We start from the raw sequence: 22560 nt of genomic DNA, 5'->3' as shown, positions 1-22560 counted from the left end.
CTCCTATGAGAACTCAAAAAACATTTAAAAAGACATATTTCTTGTTTCCGGGCATCCGGAATAATTATCTGATACCCCTTATCATACCAATGCACTGATTATGCATTGCGGCCCAATGTATGACCATATTGGCTGGAATAAAACTTATTGTTTTATGTATGTGCAAACACAACAGCAACAACTCGGCGTGAGAATACGTGAAGGCTGCACTGGTGGGAAGCGCTAATTTTCGCAAAATATTAGAAAAATATAGTCAATATACCCTTTGTTCTACTTTATTTCTGTTACTCTGTGAGGACGAAAGCATGCAGTATCAGACAAAAACTTGTTCTTACTGCTGTTATCGATGCTGATCATGGTGTCGTATCCCTCCTTTCCGTAGATAAATTGGAAACGTTGTTGAAATGAGTACCTTAACAAAAACAAAATATATACAGTTTATTGGTGCACACTGCTGCTTCTCTGATAATCATAGAAGCTAGATTATTACGTTACGATATCGGCGAAATGCAAACGGAGACGCAGTATTTAGTGACTGAGTCTCTTCAAAGCACGCGTTTCAAGTTCTGCTACTGCAGCGCGTCTGTTAAGCATACGGTTATAACCTCATACCTGAATGAAGTCAAAGGCGGTCAGTGATGGCTGGCTGGCGAGATGACTATCAACACGAAGACGTCGCGCATGACGCACGCCGATTGTGAGATGGCGCAGAATACGTGATCTGCCCGTTTGCGATTCGCAGTATTTGAGAGTGAAGCTGAGCCAGTAGGCCGGTAGTGATAAAAAGCCGCTCACTGTTTGTCCCCTTTCACTCCTCAGTATATAACTATCTTCAATGTCTTGCAGGAAACACGGCCATGCTCACATTGCCCTCTCTCCATTTAACGCAATAGTATTAAGGGCCCCGTGGCGCTGAGAAGCTGGTATGGGCGTTGTGGTTTTAATTAAAAAATGAGAAGTAAAGAAACAAGAAAGCCTAGCTGAAACCCTCGGAGTAGAACACGATTCATTTGCAGTGCAAGGCGAGTACGCAACCACTCTGCCACAGAGCCGCTGTGCTTGTTTCCGAAAAAAAAAGATATACTTAATGCATGCGTTGCCTTATGACTGTCAGCTAGTGTTAGGTGCGTCATTAGACACTAATTGTGGAAGTAATAGTTATGTGAGTAATAAAGAACATTTACGATTTGCTTATCGCGATGCGGCGCTCACTGGAAAGTTGTTACGATCATACGGCGCCGCCACAGCAGATGGTGCAATCCACACCCGATTCAAAGGCTTATGCATCTATTCGTCGGCTCGAAAGCATGGTGGTTTAAAGGCTATTGCGTTGAGCTCTTTGAGGCGGAGCATAAGAGTCCTCCAAAATTTTTCGTGATGATATTCTGACTGAATAAAATGCCATGCACACGTACGTGGGCCATGGCCGCTTATGTAAAGGAGACATAGGCATCGGATGAGTAAAGTTTGCAGTTAATAAAGTCAGGCACGGTTTTTCTGACACAAAATTTGTGTTAAAATCTTTCCATCCTGCTCCAATGTCGCTGCTCCTATTCACATTGATAAATTTCAGGTTAACATTTCTCTTCGCGGCAAGCGACATCCATAATGCCTCTTGCATAAACGGACACCTCATGAAGCCGCACTAGGGAGCAGTCACCACCGCCGGTAAGTCACAGATAGAAGCGACGCTCTTGGCAGTCCTAACGTGCCTTATTGGGCCTACATCACGGTGTCATGGCATAATTCATTGCTTTCCGCTTGCGCGTAATACCTTACCTGTGAAGCGTCTGAGTCACAGTGGCAATATTACTGTTGCTAGCAGTGGCTCTGCGACGAAATCTGTGGCCCCTATAACTGGTTATATTTTCCCTTCCTTTAGTTCGCTCTATTTTGTATCTCACGCTACGTGAAAACAAAGTATGAAAATTGTTCCTAGTTTAAACGGGCAGGCCTATTTGTGCTATGAGTGGCCGGCTTTTGAAAATTAGAATAAAAATTTCAATTCACGTTTACTCACTGCTATATGTGGTAAAGGGGTGATCACTACATTTTCCTGATTGTCCGCAACTTTTTTCTTTAAGAATATCGACAACTAAAGAAAATAACCTCGATAACAGAAAGCGTCTATTTTTATGTTTGAATTCTATATGAAAGTATTTGGTACGTTTACTTCAACGTTCCTCCATTACAAAATAGTCTGCAACCTAAAGCGAGAAAAACCGCCACGAGGACGGTGTACTAATCAAGTAGCAGAACTTTGCCTATATAATGTGGGGACCGATGCTGAGCCCTTGGGGCCTTCTATGCCGGCCCCATGTATCATCCCTTCGGGCGCCACGCGGGATTTGCAACTCGTGACCAGAAGGGCCCTAGGCTGTGCACTGATCCCATCATCAGTCCCAACTCGTACCCGTCAGGGCAGCCCGAATAGAGATGCCCACACTCGGCCCACATAGCCTTGTGGAAAGAATACCAAGTGATTCAGTCCTTTATTTATATAGGCGCATGACCCCCAAATGATGGTGTATACCCACGTCAGGTAAACTTCCAATACGAGAATAGTACCGGCGCGGGCTCTACAAAAGAAAGCCCGGTTTGGACTGTCCTACGTGTTCCCCTCATAGGTGGAAGTTAATATTTTCGGGGTTGCCCAAGTTCAATTAAGTGTGAAATATTGATTACTGTTTCTTTATCTGGTATTATGTGCGTAGCCACGTGGAAGAAGTTCTTTCCCAACAATATGTTCAAGCGCCTATCCGAGATATTCCCCTCATCGGTAAGCTTTATTTCAGCGCTAATTATCGGCCCATAATGGCACTGGCAATATTCAGAGGTAGTTCAGTATATATTCATAATGCAGAACAATTACTGTTTCATATTTTCTGATTTTCTGACAATAATGCACAATTTGCATAGTCGGAGAATAAAAATGATAAAGTTTTCAGGAAGAGATTAATATGCTGGGAACTTTTATATGAAACCTCCTGAAGAGGGAAGAACCGACACGCATTTTATGAATCACATAAAAAAATTGACACCTTTAAGAATTGAATGGAGGGGTGTCAGAGTTTTAAGCCTGGCTAATTGCCAATTTGGGCCCAGTTTGGCCTACCATGGGCAACCTCAACAGTGCTAAACTTATACGTACTGCAGACAACCGGAATATATGGTGCAAATTCCCGCAGATACCCTACAAAAGGCCCGTGTGGGTACGGTGCGGTCATGTCTGCTTTTCAGCCTCGCTTTCGAGTGGATGGACTAATGCCTTGATGCCCAAATTTGTGTTGTATTTGTCATAGAGCGCTCCCGATTTGACTGATGTGGGCAGTAAACGGCTATGGTCGCGTTCCAACCCCGCCACAGCACAAGCCGAACATATTAATGTTTGGTGTGGGCACCTCAATTTGGAAAGACTATCCGTCAGCCGAGGGAAGTCCTTCTGAGCTTCCTTCGAGCATCCCACAAGGAACCGACGTAGGCAACTTGCGTGCATGCCCATATGGCCCATGCGGGACATATTGGACTTTTGAGTGTACAGCTACATTTAGCCTAGCCCAGGCTTAGTCTACATAAACACCAAATTTTTATTTGCATCGGCCGTAAAGTTCCCCACGAGGGCACTTTGGGGACCTGTAGTAGAAATATCTTATTCTTATTTCTTGTCACGCCTATATGATGTCCTAATGGGTTGAAGAGGGGCAAGCCAGATTTGGGCTTGCCCACTCCATCCATAAAGGGGCGCATGGGTTTATAGTACATGTCCCAGACCAACTAGCACACAAGTTCCCCAGGGTGGCCACTTATTGTGTGCTACTGGGGCTATTCATGCCGGCTATATTATACTCCTAATGAGTACTGAAGGCCGAATTCTTTTTCATCTGTGTGCAACAGTCAATTGCGAAATCAAGGTGTTTGAAAACACACAAAAACGCACCGTGGATAACCCAAGGAATAGCTCTGGCGCTCTCTGTCTTCTCATATCAGAGCCTTGACAGAGGAACACGAATCTAGCGCCCGACTTTCATGCAAAATAAGTTGGGAATTCATAGGCAGTTAGCTACAACGAATTAAAAAAATAAAAAAATGCTTGTGGTTTAGCTTGTGCTTAAACCACGAGTTACGCGAACGTAATCTGCAAGGCTACGCTTAGGTTCGGCTTCAAAGTAGACATTGCTTTTGCACATAGTATTTTACTCTATGGTTTCAGCTTTATTTATGTCATAGGGGAAACACTTCACATAACAGCACACATTGCCTCTCGTCGTTGACCATTGTCATTCGGGTCTAGAAGACTTCTAATGGTATGACATCCTCTCTAAGCCGAACTCCAGACCGCACAGAACATTCGAACGAAGCTTCTGCCCTAGAATCTCTTTGTTGTGGCTCGCCTCTGCCAACTACCCAGTTATCTGTCTCCTTTTATTACAATGGCAATACTGTGCCAGGTTTCGTCAATTCGCGTCGTTCTTGGAAGGGCCACGTTTGACGTCCAAAAGCAGCGAAAAAGACCCAGGTAGCACATGTCATCGGCTCAGTAATGGGCATTGATTGGGGATTACTGGCCCACAAGTTGCCCAATGGTGCCAATGAGCTGCCAATAATGCGCAGCCACGCTGTAACATAACCATTATTGGCCCAGTGAACTTCACCCATATTCGATATTTTTTATTTATTTTTATTTACGAGCATACTGCCAGCCTGAGTGTCAGGCTTTAGGCAGGAGCAGGCATACAATGCTTTGCAAAACATACAATTTACACAATGCATACATAGCGTCAATACACGGAGCCGTAACTACTCATCATAAATACAAGTCAACGTTAGACCACCAAGCGACGCCACGATGTGAATACAATACACCAAATGTGTCAATATATTGAGGACAGCGCGTGACAGAATGAAGATACACTTGTGCATTGGACAACATCAGCAGGTAAGGTTTTCCACTGGTGAGTTGTTCTAGGAAAGAATGATTCTTTAAAAATGTTGGTTTTAGAGGAGTATTCTTTAACTTTTTTAGGGTGATAGGAACATGTGCGTGGGTTAGCGGTTTCAATATAAAGCGTTTTATCAATTCCTAATTCGTCATGATAACGCAAGTAAAAAACTTCATTCTTTCCCGGTAACTTCTTAATGCTAAGCTTTCCAGGCTGGCATCTAGTAAGAGTTGGGTTGGAGAGGTGCGCCAGTTATATGCGTTATAAATGAATCTTACTAATTTACGTTGTACGCTTTCAAGTTTGATGATGTTGGTTTGTGTGTAGGGGTCCCAAATAGCGGCAGCGTATTCCAATATAGGTCTGATGTACGTTTTGTAAGCCAAAAGTTTTATGTCGCGCGTTGTATTTCCCAGTGTTCTTCTCAGATAACCGAGCCCTTTCATTGCCTTCTTTTCAACGTATCCTACGTGTTGGTTCCATCTGAGATTGCTTGTGATTATTATTCAAGATATTTAAAACTTGATACTGCAGCTAAGGCATGGTTTCCGAGACAATATGTAAAAAGCAATGGTTGTTTTTTACGAGTGATTGTCATAGCGACTGTTTTTTGTTATTTATAGCCATTTGCCACGTTGGGCACCATTCTTGTATTTTGGCCAGAGATGTGTTTAAGTCTACCTGATCTTCAAAACTATGGATTTTATGGTAAATCACGCAGTCATCTGCGAAAAGTTTGATTTTCACTGGGATTTTACAAGCGATGTCGTTAATAAAAATCAAGGCGAAGAGTGGTCCTAGTACCGATCCCTGAGGGATTCCTGACTCAACTGAAACAGGTCTGGAGGACACATTGCCAACCTTAACACTCTGATGACGAAAGGACAGATAAGCTTCTATCTATGCAAGCAAGGTATCATTTTTCAGTAAAGATTTTAGCTTCAACAGTAGTTTACTATGAGATACGCGATCGAAGGCTATTTCGAAGTCTAAAAAAATAATGTCAAATTGATTATGATTATCTAAGGCTGCGGCAAGGTCGTGAATTGTTTCAAGTAGCTGAGTTACAGTAGATAGCCCTTTTACGAAAACCGTGCTGACGCTTATCAATTATGATTGTCAAGAAAAACAGAGATGTGTTTGGCAATGATGTGCTCCAGGGTTTTAGCACAACAGTGAAATAGGCCTAAAAAATATGGGTAGCGACTGGTAAGAAGTTATTCGCATTCAACCAGCTAACAGCGGTCAGTATTGCCCATGCATATTGAGCATTTGCCATTATTGTATACACAATGAGGCAACCTGGTCATTATTGGCCAACAAGCTACAATGGTTTGGTAATATCTTACACACCATGGTATAACCTGGTAAACATTTTCCGGTCAATAACAATGGCTTCTCAATATTGAATATATCTAGGCATACAGTGGTCAATATTGTCCAACCAATTTTGGCGACTTCCTTACATTGTAATATCTTGGTTTCTAGTGGTCGATATTGTCTAATCAGCCTTGATGGCTGGCCAGCATTGCACATATCATAGCATAGATTGGGCAATATTGTTCTCTAATATGGCTGTCTTGTCTACATTGAATATATATTGGCATGCATTGGTCAATACTGTTCTGACAGTCATTGTGGCCTGCCAACAATGTATACAGATTGGCTTATAGTGGTCAATAATGTTTGATGGACTGTGATAGTTAGCCAGCATTGCACATATCATGGTATAGCTTGGTTAATATTGTCCGGCCATTATGGTTGTCTTGTCAACATTGAATATATCTTGGCATACATTGGCAAATATTGCCCCACCAGCTTTGGTGGCATCCTACCATTCTATATATCTTGGTTTATAGTGGTCAATATTATCTAATGAGCTTTGATGGCTAGCCAGCATTGCACATATATAGGCGTAAATTGGTTAATATTGTGCGGCCATTATGGTTGTCTTGTCAGCAATAAATAAATCTTGGCATATATTGGGCAATAGTGACCAGCCTGTCATGACGGCCTGCCAACAATGTATACATACTGCGCTATATTCAATATTGTTTGATGGACTGTGATGGCCAGCCAGCATTGCACCCTAATGGTATGTTGGGCAATAATGTTCTGCCAATATGGATGGCTTGTCAACATTGAATTATCTTGACATAGATTGGTCAATATTGTACCGTCAGCTTTGGTAGCATCCCAACATTGTATATATTGTGAATTAAGGCTAGATTGAGATGGCAAGGTCGTGACGGCAAGGCCAGCGATGCCTTGTCTAGCGTTTTTAATCCGATGACAAAAAACCCAGGTGCGTGCCGGAGCCGGCGCACGGGACGATGATGATGGTATGTACAAATGAAAGAGGAAGATCATGGAATGAACAAATTAAAGAACATCCACGGAAGGCTCACACAATCTGCCCGGGGGGTTGGAAGCGGCCAGCCTGGCCGCTCCTAACTAAGCGATGCATCGCGGCGCACAAACGGTTTCAAGCGAGACACATGAACAATTTCAGTTCCACGGTGGCGTCGATCAGCTGGGGGATCAGCAGGCGTCACTGTGTAATTCACTGGGGAAGTTTGGCTTATGACCTCATAGCGACCTACGTAGCGGGGGTGGAATTTGTCACTAAGGCCAGGGGTGCGCAATGGCATATAAAGCAGTACTTCGTCGCCAGGACGAAAAGAGACCACTCGATGTGTAGAATCATAGCGAGTCTGGCGATCTTCCTGGCACGCTGCCGTGTTGAGGCGGGCAAGATGGCGGCATTTGGCCACACGAGATAAAACATGGGTAGGTACTGATGTGGAGTAGTCGGGCGTAGAGAAGAAGGAAGCGTCGAGAATTGTAGTGGGAGGATGGACATAAACGAGGAAAAATGGAGAATAACCGGTAGTCCGTTGTACTGCTGTGTTATAGGCGAATGTGACTAATGGTAGAATAGTGTCCCAATTTTGATGATCTGGTGTGATGTACATGGATATAAGGTCTGACAAGGTGCTATGAAATCGCTCAGTCAGACCGTTAACCTGGGGATGGTAGCTTGAGGTTGTCTTATGAAGGGTGGATGACGCGTGAAGAACATCGGCAACGACTTTCGATAAGAAGGCTGTACCCCGGTCACTTAAGAGCACCCGAGGAGCGCCATGACGCAATACAATTGATCGCAAAAAGAAATTTGCTACTTCTTGAGCGGAACCAGTCGGTACAGGTGCTGTCTCAGCGTAGCGTGTGAGGTGGTCGACAGCTGCTATAATCCAATGGTTATCCCCATCGGGGAGAGATAGGGGACCATATAAGTCGATGTCGACTATGTCGAATGGCGTGGCGGGACAAGGAAGAGGTTGTAGAAGGCCAGCGGGCGAAGAAGTCAGCCGTTTGCGGCGTTGGCACAGAGGGCAGGATGCGATGTATTTGGCAACGGTGGAAGATAAGCCAGGCCAAAACAATCGTTTTCTCACGCGGTCGTAGGTTTTGTCAAACCCAAGGTGGCCTGCAGTAGCGTCATCGTGGAGAGCCGCCACTATACGTGGGCGAAGCACACGCGGCATGACTGGGATCCAGCGAGTTCCATCAGGGCAATACACGTAACGGAGTAGGATGCCATCTTCGAGCTTGAAATAGCGAAGCTGTCGGCGAAGCCTAGCATTGGGTGGGTCCGAAGCGCCGATAAGGCGGTCGATGATAGGACGGCAGTAGGCGTCAGCTCATTGCTGCGAGCGGAGTGCGTGTTTGTGCTCAGAATCGTCAAAAGAAACTGTTGTATGCGTCGGGGGAAGAGATGGTCGGCTGTGGTCAGAGGTAGAAATGCGTTGCGAAGAAAAACAGCAGACTGATTCCGTAAGTGGGCAGCGAGAGAGAGCGTCGGCGTCTTGGTGTTGGCGACCAGATTTATAAGTGACGTCGAAATGGTATTCTTGCAGGCGTAGAATCCAGCGGCCAAGTCGGCCTGTCAAATTTTTGATTGAAGACAACCAGCAAAGAGCATGGTGGTCGGTCACAACTGTGAAGTGCCGACCGTATAGGTAAGGGCGAAATTTTTGGACAGCCCAGACGACGGCAAGACACTCCTGCTCGGTAATGGTGTAGTTTTTCTCAGCTGGAGTCAGAGTCCGACTAGCAAAGGCAATCACTTTCTCACGCGATGTTGCATCGCGCTGCAGAAGTACAGCGCCGAGACCGTGACCACTGGCATCGGTGTGCAGGATAGCTGGAGCGCTGTCAGTGAAGTGGCCAAGAACAAGATCTGATGCGTGCTTTAGGTCATTAAAAGCAGTTTTGCACTGCTCCGTCCATACGAAAGGGCTGCGTGCTTTAAGTAGCTCATGAAGTGGTGCAGCAATAGTTGCAAAATGCCTTATAGAATGCCGGAAATAAGAGGCGAGGCCGAGGAAACTGCGCAAATCTATAGTCCGTTGTGGACGAGCAAAGTTCAAGACCGCGGTTATTTTTTCAGGATCTGGGCGAATGCCGTCATGGCTGACCAGATGTCCCAACATTCTAATTTCCTTCTGTGCAAAGTGGCACTTCTTGGTGTTGCGCTGAAGGCCTGCCGAAGCGAGACAGGTGAGGACTTCATCCAGGCGCGTGAGATGGTCATTAAAGGTATCCGAAAAGATAACAATGTCGTCCAAGTAACACAAACAGGTTCTCCATTTTAGGCCACGAAGCACAGTATCGATCATTCTTTCAAATGTCGCTGGTGCGTTACAAAGTCCGAAAGGCTTAACATTAAATTCGTAAAGGCCATCGGGTGTTGCGAAAGCGGTTTTTTCTTTGTCGTCCTCGTGCATACGTAATTGCCAATAACCTGAGCGGATGTCCAAGGTCGAGAAATATTCGGGGCCTTAGAGAGAGTCAAGGGCGTCATCAATTCGTGGCATCGGATATACATCTTTGCGGGTAATTTTATTAAGTGCGCGGTAATCAACACAAAAGCGTACCGAGCCGTCCTTTTTTTAACTAGCACTACTGGGGAGGACCATGGGCTTGTTGAGGACGAATTATATTGCGATGGAACATATCATTTACATTTTCTTCAACTACTTTTCGTTCAGAGATGGAAACCCGATAAGGTCGTTGGCGAACGATAGAGTTACCTTCAGTAACGATGCGATGGTGCGCAACACTAGTCCGTCCCAGTGGTGTGGAAGTGGCATCAAAAATGGCTTGGTGGTGTCGAAGCAATGTCAGCAGTTCTTGGCGTTGGTTTGGCGTAAGTTTAGGATTAACAGTCTTTGCCAGAACAGAAAGAGAGACGTCTGACGAAACACTTTGCTGAGGCGGAGGGGCGGTTAGCACCATCAGAGAAAAAGGTTGAACATCCACCATGCAATGCAGAGAAGTTCCTTTTAGGAGCACGAGAGATTCACGTGAAGTGTTAGTGGCCAGTATTGTCGCTGAGCCGTTGTAGAACCGGACAAGTCTTGACGGGAAAGCGATGCCGCCTGCAAGATGACTATATGATGGTGCTATGAGTACGTCCCCGTCAGTGATGTGGTCAGAAACACCAGTAAGCAGTTTTTCGCACTGAGGAGGCAAAACAGTATCAGCGGCAGCAACGACGGGATGATGTTCCAAAAAGTCAGATGAAAAATCGCTGTCTGTCATATAGATAACACGGTCACCACAAGAAATTAACGCTGAAGCGGTTGACAAAAAATCCCATCTAAAAATCATCAGGTGCGCACAAGGTGAGAGCACAGCAAACTGCACATGAAGGCGGATGCCGTCGATAACAACGCGTACGGTGCACTTCGCTGAAGGGCGCAAAGTGACGTCATTGGCTCCACGGAGTTCAGGCCCATCATATGGTTTTGTCACTTTTCGCAAAGAGTAGCACAAATCAGCGTGAATGACAGGTAATTGCAGCCCCTGTATCAACCAAAGCTTCGACCGGTAAACCTTCAGCGATAACAGCAATCACATTATACGGGCGATCAGGAGGACGTTTAGTAAGTTCGCAGAGTACAGTTTGACCTTCGGAAACTGCAACACTTAGTTTTCCGGATGGCGGACAGGGAGAATGGTTGCGGGGCGGAGAGGGGAAACTGAGCGGCAATATGGGGATGTGGACCGGCGTCGGGATACATGGTTCCCACGAGGCTCAGAGGAAGATACTGGAGGTGGGGAGGATCGTCGAGGTGGGCTTGGAATAGACCGGCGTTGATCATATGAGGTTGAAGGCATGTCAGTTTCAAAGGTGTCGTAACCACGGCGCTCGTTCTGAAGGCGGCGACGACATAAGCGGGATATATGTCCTCTAATACCACAGTAATAGCAGAATGGTCGGGAAGGGCGTCAAGGTGCGTAATAGGGTGGTGTAGGTTGAGCCATCGCCATTGCATTGACGTGATTGTAAGTTGGTGCCGGTCGGGGCGGGAAAATCAAAGAAGGGGGGATGCAGCGACGTGCGCGTAGGTCGGCGCTGGACGGTTTGCAGAAGGTTCGGATGCCATAGGGTGGCTGATAGTTGATAACTGTTCTTTAATCATGTTGCGGAGAACGGCGTCATTAGAAGGTGCGGAGGAATGATCGCACCCATGTCGACAAAAAGGGTTGAGGGCTTGGAGCTCCTCGCGGATGATTGCTCGAATCATTGCCCGCAGATCAAGGTCAGCAGAGGTCGGACCAGTTGCGAAGCTGGGCTGTAATCGAGAGGACTGCAGCTGGTCGAGGCGTTGACAGGTCATTATAATTGAATCAACACTTGAAGGATTCTGGGCAACTAAGGTATGATAAGCCATAGAATTGATCCCTTTTAAGACGTGGTTCACACGTTCAGGTTCTGTCATGGTGGGACTAATGCGCCGACAAAGTGCAAGAACAGCCTCTACGTAAGACGCATATGATTCATCAGGACCTTGAAGGCGGGAAGCGAGCTTGTTTCTCGCGATCTCAGTCCGAACTGCCGGGTCGGCGAAGTATTGTCGGAACTGCTGTTTGAAAATGGTCCAGTTAGTAGTGTGGGGTTCGCGATTAATGAACCAGTTTCTGGTGACCTCAATGAGATAGAACGAAACGTTCAGAAATTTAATAGCATCGTCCCACAGGTTATAGGCACTGCAGCGTTCATATGTGTCGAGCCAGTCATCGACGTCTTCGTCGCGACGACCAGCCAACAGCGGCGGGTCACGTTGACGTGGGGGCAGAGTAGGAGGCTTCGGTGCAGCCGAGGTAGAAGGTCCGGCCTGGTTGGGATTGCTCTCGGTGGACATGATTATGGTGGAAGTTGCCAAACGGCGACCTGAACGTAGCTCCAGCGAGAGACAGGGCCCAAGGCAGCAAGGGGATCGAATTTATCCTCCACCACTTGTGAAAGAAGCCTAGGTTGAAACGGCAAGGTCGTGACGGCAAGGCCAGCGAAGCCTTGTCTAGCGTTTTTAATCCGATGACAGAAACCCAGGCGCGTGCCGGAGCCGGCGTCACGGGACGATGATGATGGTATGTACAAATGAAAGAGGAAGATCATGGCATGAACAAATTAAAGAATATCCACGGAAGGCTCACAATATCATGGTTTCTAGTGGTGGATATTGTCTAACGAGCTTTGATGGCCCTCCACCACTGCACATTTCAGGATAAGGGGCTAAAAAAACAGCAGAAGCAGTTCTGACCGACACATACATTTTTCAATGTACATGTATGAGTGTTTTAGAGATAACTTCGTCCCAACTAAATTTTTCGCAGGCCGGGACGTCAGTTTACATTCAACTGTAGAAGATATTCATGCGTCATACGTAATTTGGGCCACCATATATGTAATGTTTATTTTGTATAATGTATAGATTGTCCTAAAATTGTTTGTTTGAGCTGAACACACAAAATGCACAGAAGCGTCCATCATGGAAAATGTGGAATATATTTTTCTGAATACATTTTCTGTGATTTGCTAATTGTTGTATATGACTTGCGATTATATTTGACATTTTTAGTAGACTACTCTTTTATTTACGATTTTAGGCACGATTTTTATGCAAAATTCTGCATATAATCTCTTCGAGACAATTCCTGCAGACTATATGGCCGGATGTCGATCACGTGTGGACGTATACTAACACAGATAGTGTTCCAAATTTTAGCCAAGTGTTGAAAAAATTTTGACAGCACGTGGAATCTACACTGCCGAAATTTGCGATGGCAAGAATAATGCTGCATATGGTGCATCGCGTATCGTTATCGTTATCAAATAAACGCAGTGTCATTGCTATTAATGCTGTCATTGTCATTATCACTAATTGAAGCTTCATTCTCGCCGCTATCCTCACGGCAGACAAGGAGAATTATATATCGTGCTAGTTTCGCGATCCAGGGTTTAGCGCAGTTGGTTAAAGCGCTAGCTAGGCTGGGAGTTCGATTCCCGGTGGAGATGATTTGTTTTTCTGATCTCGTAAATTAAGGTTAATTGGAAGTGATTGACACATCAGTGCACAGATCCGATACACAGATATATCCACGCACAGGTCCTGAACACATTTCGCGCACAACTCTCGCGCACGGGATTTTGTTCCATGGGCCTACATATGCGCGCATACAAGTGGACAAGCATGCGCGCATGCTCGGGCACACATCTCACAAGTAAAAGTTTAATAGATGAGTGTCCGCGAAAAAACTCCTGCGCAGTCAAGAAACACAAGGTACTCAAAGGAAAAGAACGCAACAGAACGTGTGAGGAGCTTGAACAGTTACGCTTGGATAGTAAACGCAGAAATGATCGAATATATATCCGGCGAATCCACACTCTGTAAACGCTTGTCCATGATTGAAAACACGTACGGGTAGCATCGTTATTTCCGCCTTTTTTACATGATGGGAAGAAACCCAACATGTTGAAGCGATAGCAGAGGTGGGAGAGATTGATCGCGCTAGCCACTCAAACCCGCACTGCATGACTCGACAATACGCTAGCTGTTTCTGGCATTCAGCATGAGCACCGACTATAAGCTATTCTTATAGACAGATATGTTGGGCTGCTTTCACGGCCTTCGAGTTCTAATATCTACTAAACACAAATTTGCATCTTATTCCTGTACTCTTTTGGGCTCTGCTGTGGGCTTCAGCAACAGACAGATAAGGACTGACCGACTTTGGCCACCGGTGCAGCAGCGCATAACATATTACAGCTAAAAAAATACAAGCAACATATATTCTACATATGTCTAGCTAATTCACTTGACAAGAAAATTAATCTGAACTGTCCTGGAACGGTTCGTATTCTAATGCGACGTAAATTGCACACTGCCAAAAAGTTGTGTGCATGTGGAAGATAATCAAAAAATCAACAGCACTACATAGGGCAAAGCAAACGAAAAAAAAATTAAATATAGTTACCTACAGTGCAATGAATGAGCGCTCATGTGTCGCCAGCATATATATGGTAACAAAATTGAAATTGCATTATAACGATGCTCTTTACGGAAGTTATTTATGTTTAAAAGCTGCAATACATGGCTCACAATGATGCATATGACTACAGCGTTTGACAGCGTTCTCCTAAGCTCTGTTCCGAAACTGTTCTTCAGGTATTCATTGCCTTATTATTCAACCATATAATCACCGCACCGAAGGCGTTTCTCTACAGAGAACTAAATAATTCTATCCCACCATGTCAACCAGGCAGCTAATGGCAATTCATATATATTAAAAGCAATGCGAGTGCATTCTTTAAGCAGTTTTGGGGCCTTTTTAGATAACATCACTCTCGAAGAATTAAACACATGATTGAGAATTGGTATCCTTTCTGAAATATTTTGCCGCTTTCACAAGCGCAGCATCCGCGGGCTAAAAGATTCTGATGACTACACCTTGTCCCAAGTTCCTAGATATAGTCTCAATGTTGACCCTTGCTTTCTTTCTATTTTTTCTTTACTGCTAATTCAGTTCTTCAGATCTCAGCTCGTCGAGTATTTTGTATTTCTTGCTGCTTTATATGCCCCCGCTTAGTTCTATGCGGATTTTTTCTTGCTCTAAACATCGACTTGATTTGAAAAAAAAAAAAATAAATAACATGGGAATTTTTAACGTTGAAGTACGCGTAGTTATGGTCGTTCTCGCTTTACTTTTCCTTATTAGGAATGCAGCACGTATACGGGCTGCTGCATCGCTCTGTTGCGCGTGATGACATTTCAAGAGCACTCCGTCATGAACAGCGACCTGTGTGCCATCTTTAGGAAAAAATATGTTCATTTGTTCGAACCGAGAACGATTGCGTGAAAACTGAAGATTGTTTTACGTACCTGATTATTATTTGAAACACTGAGGAAAAATGCATTCTGCATTAACAAAAAAAAATGTTGCGAAGTTATCATCCCACTGAAAACGTTACCGAGCCAACAGTCGAGGCGACAAAAGAGCTCCGAACGCACTCCTCGTTTTAGCGAAGCCAAGGGCAAAACTCCGAGCATTCCTGTTCACAAGCTTGGCGCAAACAACATATGGTTTCCATTCTCTCGTCCTTTTGTCACCTCTCCGCCCGAGGGCCTTGACTAAAGTAATTCTCTAAACCGCTTTCAACTTCCCGACTAGTAGCCTTTTCTCCCCGTGAAGCAGTCATCGCGGAAAAGCAACGACCTTCACTGCCCTCTTTCCTCCCGGCTAGGCATGCGTTGCTCACAATGCCCCCCACTCTACTCCCCGCACTCTTCCCTTCCTTCCCGCCAACATTCCTGGCCGGCAGCCTTCTGGGCTCGTGCGGTCCTATGGTACCTCTTTCATTTCTCTCAACCCTTTCGAGCTTTATGCCTGCTCTTTCGACAGATCTCATGCAAAAAAAAAAAAGCGAGAGAGAAAACACAAGGATCCTTCTGCTTTCTTCTAACCGTGCCTCGAAACTCGACACAAGCAGCTGATTCAGAGGCGTCCGGCCGTCCACACAATCCGCACCCGCTCGAGCTGCTCGAGCTCCCGCAGCTTTGGACAGCAGCACCGAAAAACCAAGCCTTGTGAAAGATCCGATTCGTTTTAATGGCCATGCCTGAAAGAGGATATCTGTGAGTACCACCAGCATTTTAAGTTGTGCGTTCATACCTGAGGTTTCTGAGCTTATTTCTTGCTCTGTCTCCCTGTAAGATAGCTATTTTTTTCTTAACAGGTGTAATAATGCATCAGATCACTGGGGTGTACTTTGCGTGGCAACATTCATTTTTGATTGTTGCAACTGAGGTCTGCGAATCTGCGCTAGCCGTACGGTAAGATACCATTTTTTTTGCATGATTTGATGCGATATGTCGTCAGCCTTGATCTTCATGTTAATAACCGATATGCTTGCGAGAAAGGAAAGTCATTTATGTCGACCGCACCACGCCAGTCAGTTCTGAACTGAATTTTCAGCGCTCTATTTTGTATCCATAAACTCTGGTCACAATGACAAAATTTACGGCGCAGAGGTGGCCAATTTGTATTGCAAAAGAAAAACGTGGCCCTGTAAAACATGACGCGTGTTTTGTGTGATTTTCAGGTTACAACTTCATCGCGTGTGTTGTGTGTCTGAAGATATCAGTTTCTTTTACATACTGTATTCAAAACTCAGAGTTAAGTTAAGCTTTCTGGGACATGATTTTTAGTTGCGAGCGAATATTTATTTTTGTAATTTGCCGTTATGAATGCGCTATTGGAATGGTCTAAATTACGCGTAGCTTACTCACGCGTTTGATCTTTCTCCTGCGCTAATCCAGAGTAGTAGAAGTGTCATAAATAGCGAACGGGTGCAGTTTTACTATCAATTGTAGAAAACTAAAAGCGTCCGGAAAGAAGATCTGCCGAAGCACTTATTCTAAGGTGAATTTAATTATTAATTATAGGATGTGATAGGGAAATAATGTTGCAGGCAAATGAAGATTCTGCCGTTGCTATCGCAATGCAGCTAGGGTTAACCCGAGGTAATTCACCACTAAATTTTTCTTCGTCTTCTATAGTCCGACGCCGCCGGCTTGAAAACCTACCTGTCGTAGCTTCTACTGCAAAATTATTAAACTAAGCGGCCATTATATCGACCCTCCGGGAACTGGTTAGTTTGTGTTAGTGTGCCTGAGTTTTAACTTCTAATTCAAGTATGTGCCATGAAGAAATGCTACCAATTATTTAAAACTACACTCTCGGTATACGCGATTACCTACGCGGAGGGTTAATGCACAATGTATCTGTACTTTCAGAGAAAACATTTTCTTGCTCAAAAATGCTGGCAATTTAGCGCGTTTTTTAAATATCCCAAATAGCATGGCAACTTACCATTTGTCAAAAGGCATCACCTGGTAACGAACCTCTTCGGTAACTTCATGACTGCTGTCTACCTTGTCAATCGTTGTTGCAGTGATACAACGATACGTATTGTTGTTGAGGATTTGGAATGTTGTTTTGGACAGGCGGAACGTGGCATTCTTCTGTAAAAGCTAGAACAGAATAAATTCAAATCAAAGGTGTTGCTCGCAGAAAGCTGAAAAGGATGCTGTGACACTACGTATTTGACTTTCGTAATGTTTTGCGACGTGCCTTCTTATTATATAATTCCTGTAATTTAGGGCTAAAGCTGTCCACCAAGTTTATTACACGCTTATATTTACCAATGTTTAGGCAGCCCCATTTGAATAAGGAGGCGCAATAATTATCTTGATGTAACTAAACCATTAGGTGCATTTTGTATCGGAGGTTTCACTTTAGATGAAAATTATAGGGTTGTTCAGTGTGACATATTTTGAGCGCAGCGCTCAAAAACCTGGCAGTTTTCATGAAAAGCATAGGTGAAGGGTGCGTCAAGTTATAGAAAGGCACTTCATATTGACCCAAGCAGAACCGCAACGTGGCAGCTGACCATGTGGTGTGATTTGTTATTGCCTTGCACTCAATCCACAGGTTCATGGTGTACTGATTTTTTTCGAATGAAATGATTTGCAGTGTTAGTTGAAACATACATCGTGAAAAAACTAGCTTCAAATTCCACAATTATTTCTCATCTCATGACCAAGCAAACAATGCTTCATGCTAGATATTTTTAGATGAATTTTACGTGATTATCCACAAGCCGATTACACGGTCATAGTTGGTTGATCTGAGGAGAAAACCTTTAATGGCTCATACTGTCATCGACAAAAGCTGTTCGCGAGAGCTGCGTACCTGATGGGTCAACAGAAAAGGGATGTCACCAGCCGCTAAATTCAAAGCGACCAACCAGAAGTTTTATGCCCAATTACCCGTGAATTCGATACTTTAAAAAAAATTATTAAACCTTGTCTTCAACCGGGGAATCGAACCTCCTCCCTTGGGAATCCCAGTCCAGCTTTACCACTGCACCACGCCCCGGATTTCTTTTCTTTATTGCATGGAATTACTTCGAGCCAATTTAACCAGGTCGCATCCCGTAACCTGTCAATACACAGTTACACCAGCATCGAGTTCTCACATTGGGTACACACAAAAATTCCAGGAGACATATACATGCACCTAGTAAAGGTAACTAGACAGGAGGTCTGTCCGGCGCAGCATACACCCTCCGCACAATAGCACATTGTTCTCTGAAGAGAGACTTCGATGAACGTGGTGGCTCTGCGTGGCGATCTCTCATGCGGCTCTCCACAGGCTAAAAGTCCCATGAGCACGAAAAGGTTACATAGCGCCTCAGAATCTTCCATTGTAGGCAAAAATTGTCGGCAAACACCTATGTGCGTTCGCATGCAAATAGGTGTTTTTCTAACGGCAGAAAAAGGTTTTATTACGCACTTCACGAACCGTAGCTTCATTCTTTCATATCTATATATTGAAGGCCCCGCCTTTAGGAAACGGGTCCACGAGCCATGGTCTCGCCTTACGAGTGACAAACCCAGCCTCTTTTAAAAACAACAGTTTATTTCCGAATAAACGGAAAAGCGCAGTATAAAAAGGAACAACAAGCAGAAGAAACCCACTGTGCTGGAAACATGCTGTCGACGCGTGCAACCATAAACTACTAAGGATAAAACATTCCGAGGGTCAGGGCTTTATCGCAGCAAAACAAAACACACTGCGGAATGAATGGGGAGAGCTATAGGGCTAAAGCACTAGCGGCGGCACAAGAAACATTGCTCTTCACGTGGCAGGAACTGACGCAAATACGCCTAGGCCATTTCTGGAAGCTTTAAGGAGGTACTGGCACGTCCCGCTGGCACGTGACGCTGGCTGGCCGTCCCGCGCTGCCCCCCCGCCGGGCAGTAAAAGGCCGCGAGACTTGCTCATAGAGAAAGAGATTCGTAAAGAGCGGACACTCTCATTGGGCACAATGGCCCATTTGACTATAGCGCACCAAGCGGCCGGCGGCAACTACTTCCGGTCTTTGTGAAAGGCGCGCGATTTGAATTCTAGCATGCGCTGCACCCTGCCCTTTTGGCGCTTTATTTTGATTTTACATAGTCTGATAGTGTTTGTATAGACTTTCATCATGAATAACAAATTAAAAAAATAGATTCCCAGTGCTCTAAACTGGCCATAAACGCAGCTATGTCACAGCGTTTTGCAAAAGAGTATTGCAGAAAAGATACCTAGTGATTTGCGATATTAATATTTATTTTGCTGCATATAAAGCACATAACAGATGCAACAGATGTAGAAAGAGGCATTGACAAAACTTGGTACACATTTGGCAACATGGACAGTATACAGAAAATAAAATACACAAGGTGAGGACCAATACTTAGGTAGAGGCGAAAAATAGCATGACGTTGATTTCCGAATTATGGCAAATGCTATATAAAAAAAAGGCATTACACAGAAAGTACACGATCACAGTCGCGGCTATCTTAGTAAGAGTAACTTGTATTGTTCAGGACAGACAGGAGTACTTATGCTGGGGGAAGGCCACACCGTTCATTCGTCGCATTTTTCGTGCTTCGGCTGTAGTTCATGAGTTCATACAGCGCTGTTGGAAAATGAATCAACATGAAGCAGAAGGTTGCAATGAACTTTAAGGCCACTGCACTGCACTGCGCACACATATGTGCATGTGGGTGCGTGCTGACATTTGGTTAGCAGCAGTTATGGTCCAGAACAGGAAAGCTGTAATTCGTAAAATTGATACAAAATGTACTCATGCACCGCACAGGTAAGGAAATGCAGGCTAACCGTACCTAGCTATTTGAAAATGCATTTCTACAGTGAGTGAAATAACAACCACGAAACTAACACCGTTCTTCAAAAGCACCGAACAACTGAAGCAATGAAGCTTGCAGCACAATAAAATATTTCTCACTTTAACGTTATCACGTTAAATGCAACCCGACAACACGCAAAACTAGCCGTTCACAAAACCGCATCAGGCGAGGCCAACGCGGCCTGGCCTCACCGCGGCCGGTGAGCACGCAGTGTTGACTTGCCCTTTATACGCGACTTTGTGAAGCGCAGACGATCTTGCTGAGCTAAGCTGCCCGAAATGCTGCGCAGTTTGACATGAATGAAACCTTTGTCACCTTACGGTTGCCCTGTTAAATGCGACACTAAGCAACACTAGCTGTTCGGCAAACCGCGTAAGGCCTGGCCGCGCCGGCCGGCAAGCATGCGATGTGTGTGCAACGGCGTGCCTTGGTTCCCTCAAATGCCACTTTATCCTGTGTGCTGAGCCAAACTATTCAAATGTAAGTCAGTTTCGCAGAAACACAACATATTGCACCTTGCCGTGGTTGGAAACTGCTGGATCTTCATGAACCGCGCCTGAGCAGCCGGTTGGCCACAAGACGTACGCACCGCGCCTCATCACCAGCGGCAAAATTTAATTGGCACCGGTCGGCGCAGTCTGCCTAAACTACTCGAAATGCAGCGCAGTTGTAGAAAAAGAATTGCCGACGAATATTTTACTGCCTAACGCGAGATTTGAGAGCAGCTGATCAGCTGTTTCACCTTTTCAATAGCGGATTTCGAGCAAGACACGCATGTACAATGCAAACAACGTTTTTAATTTTTCACGTATTCCTTCCAGAAACACTCCACTAAACGTTCAAGGCTATCATGAAAGAAAATAAGATTTGTGGTCAGAGAAATGAAGACAGGAATTAATTTATCGGGATCTTGCGGGAGGCAGTGCGAGGACCCATAAAAAAGTTGCGCGAAGAACAGATAGTAGCGACTGACTGAAGCCGCTGACGCCGCTAGCGTGTGAAGAGAACGTGACTCTGCGTTTCGGCTTGGGATCCCTATTGCAAAAACCAGTGTCACTTTGTCCCAGCGCCCCAGCGCCATACCTCTTTATGGTCCCAGTATGACGCTGGAAACTGGGCGCACTGGGACGCAGCATACTGGCACGCTCCGCACGGGCGGCACTGTTCGCCCGGAGAAAAAAAGGTCTGGGATAAAACTTCTGCGGTAAAAAGTAACGAAGCAAGTTAGGTACATTAAAAAAACCTTAAAGAAGTAATAAAAAAGAAGAAAAACAGAGTAGCACCTAGCGCGCTTCGAAATCGGTACCTAGGCACCTATACTCCGTTTCATACATCAAGTGCAACACTGGCAAAGCTACAGCTCTTGTTTGCGCTCTCCGCATCCACGCTAAAAAATAGTGCCTGCTCCTGACGAGAGAAAATAATAGTTGCTTTGTCTGCAAGCTTAATACATTTTACATTTGCCATCAACTTCATAAAAAGCACCTCTTTTAGGGAGAAAAGCTCGGATGCGGTTGATTTGTAAGTTTTTTTATGTCGTTTTTGTTCGTGTCGCGTCTTGCTGCCCCGCAACCTTGCCAGCTGTGCCACCAGATGGCGCTGGCTGTGCCCTCCGCGCTGCGCATCTCTTTTTGAGAAAATGGTTCTTTGGTGCGCATTTTTTCTATAAGCTCCGCTCTGTGAAGATGTCTAAGCATGCGAAGCATCTTATTGCAAACGTGTATGCTCGGAATAGAGCCCGTTTCGGCAGGAACCACTCGCCTACAGAACGAGCGCGTAGTGATACGCCTCCTGTTTTTTTCCTTGCGGACTACATGCGTAGCTTTCGCTGCGTTGCACCTGATGTATGAAACGGAGTATAGTCAATAACTAGCTCTCCACGCTAATCACTCGGCCACGCCAAATTTTCTTTTTCTTCATTGCCTGACCTTTGCCATGACAACACAAACACAGACGAGGCATTGATATAATAAGCCTGCCAGGGGCCGGCCTTGTTGTTCTAAAATCCCTTTAGATCGACAACAGGAACGTTTCGAAACATTTTTGCATTTTATGTCATGACCGCATTTATAAGGTGTGGACTTCATGTTTCGCAGTTTATAGTCCCTTGCTGCCGCTCTAACGATTACAACTTTTTGATCATTGGAGCTTGCTGCCTGCTCTCACGATTTGCAACTAATGTTCTGGATGCTATGCGTGCTATTTTGAGCACTGGAATCATTTTTACAAGTGGAGTTTGACAACGCTGGTAAATATACCAATGCCAGCTCTTCGGTGGTGCTCTGCTACTGCGCGCGTAATTTTCGCTGACCACGGAGCTTTAATACAAACCTTCAAGGAAAAAAAGTGCGACCGAGCTTCAATACTGGCAAGCGCAGCAGCGACGACTCGATTTTGCGTGTAACTAAATCTTATTTGTACGTAAACATTTCGGGAATTGTTGCGATGACCGAAGGCTCGGCTACTCTATACGCAGAGTAAGAAGGAGCGCAAAAGCAAAATATTATGCA

At 45.0% G+C, this 22560-nt stretch overlaps 1 long non-coding RNA gene across 1 annotated transcript in view; it reads right to left on the bottom strand.

Annotated features, from left to right (window-relative positions):
* Window positions 1-342: 342 nt before the first annotated feature.
* Window positions 343-22560, bottom strand: part of LOC146186696 (uncharacterized) — a 30098-nt gene continuing 7880 nt past the window's right edge. Inside the window, exons 2-3 of the long non-coding RNA XR_014707874.1 lie at window positions 17163-17323; window positions 343-412 (exon numbers count right to left, since the gene is read on the bottom strand). This is a non-coding gene — a long non-coding RNA (uncharacterized LOC146186696). The remainder of the gene's footprint in view (window positions 413-17162; window positions 17324-22560) is intronic.

This window comes from Amblyomma maculatum, chromosome 6 (genome assembly GCF_055883805.1).
Source record: "Amblyomma maculatum isolate TAMU_Amacu chromosome 6, ASM5588380v1, whole genome shotgun sequence".
NCBI lineage: Eukaryota > Metazoa > Arthropoda > Arachnida > Ixodida > Ixodidae > Amblyomma > Amblyomma maculatum.
This window is presented reverse-complemented; position numbering and strand designations above follow the sequence as displayed.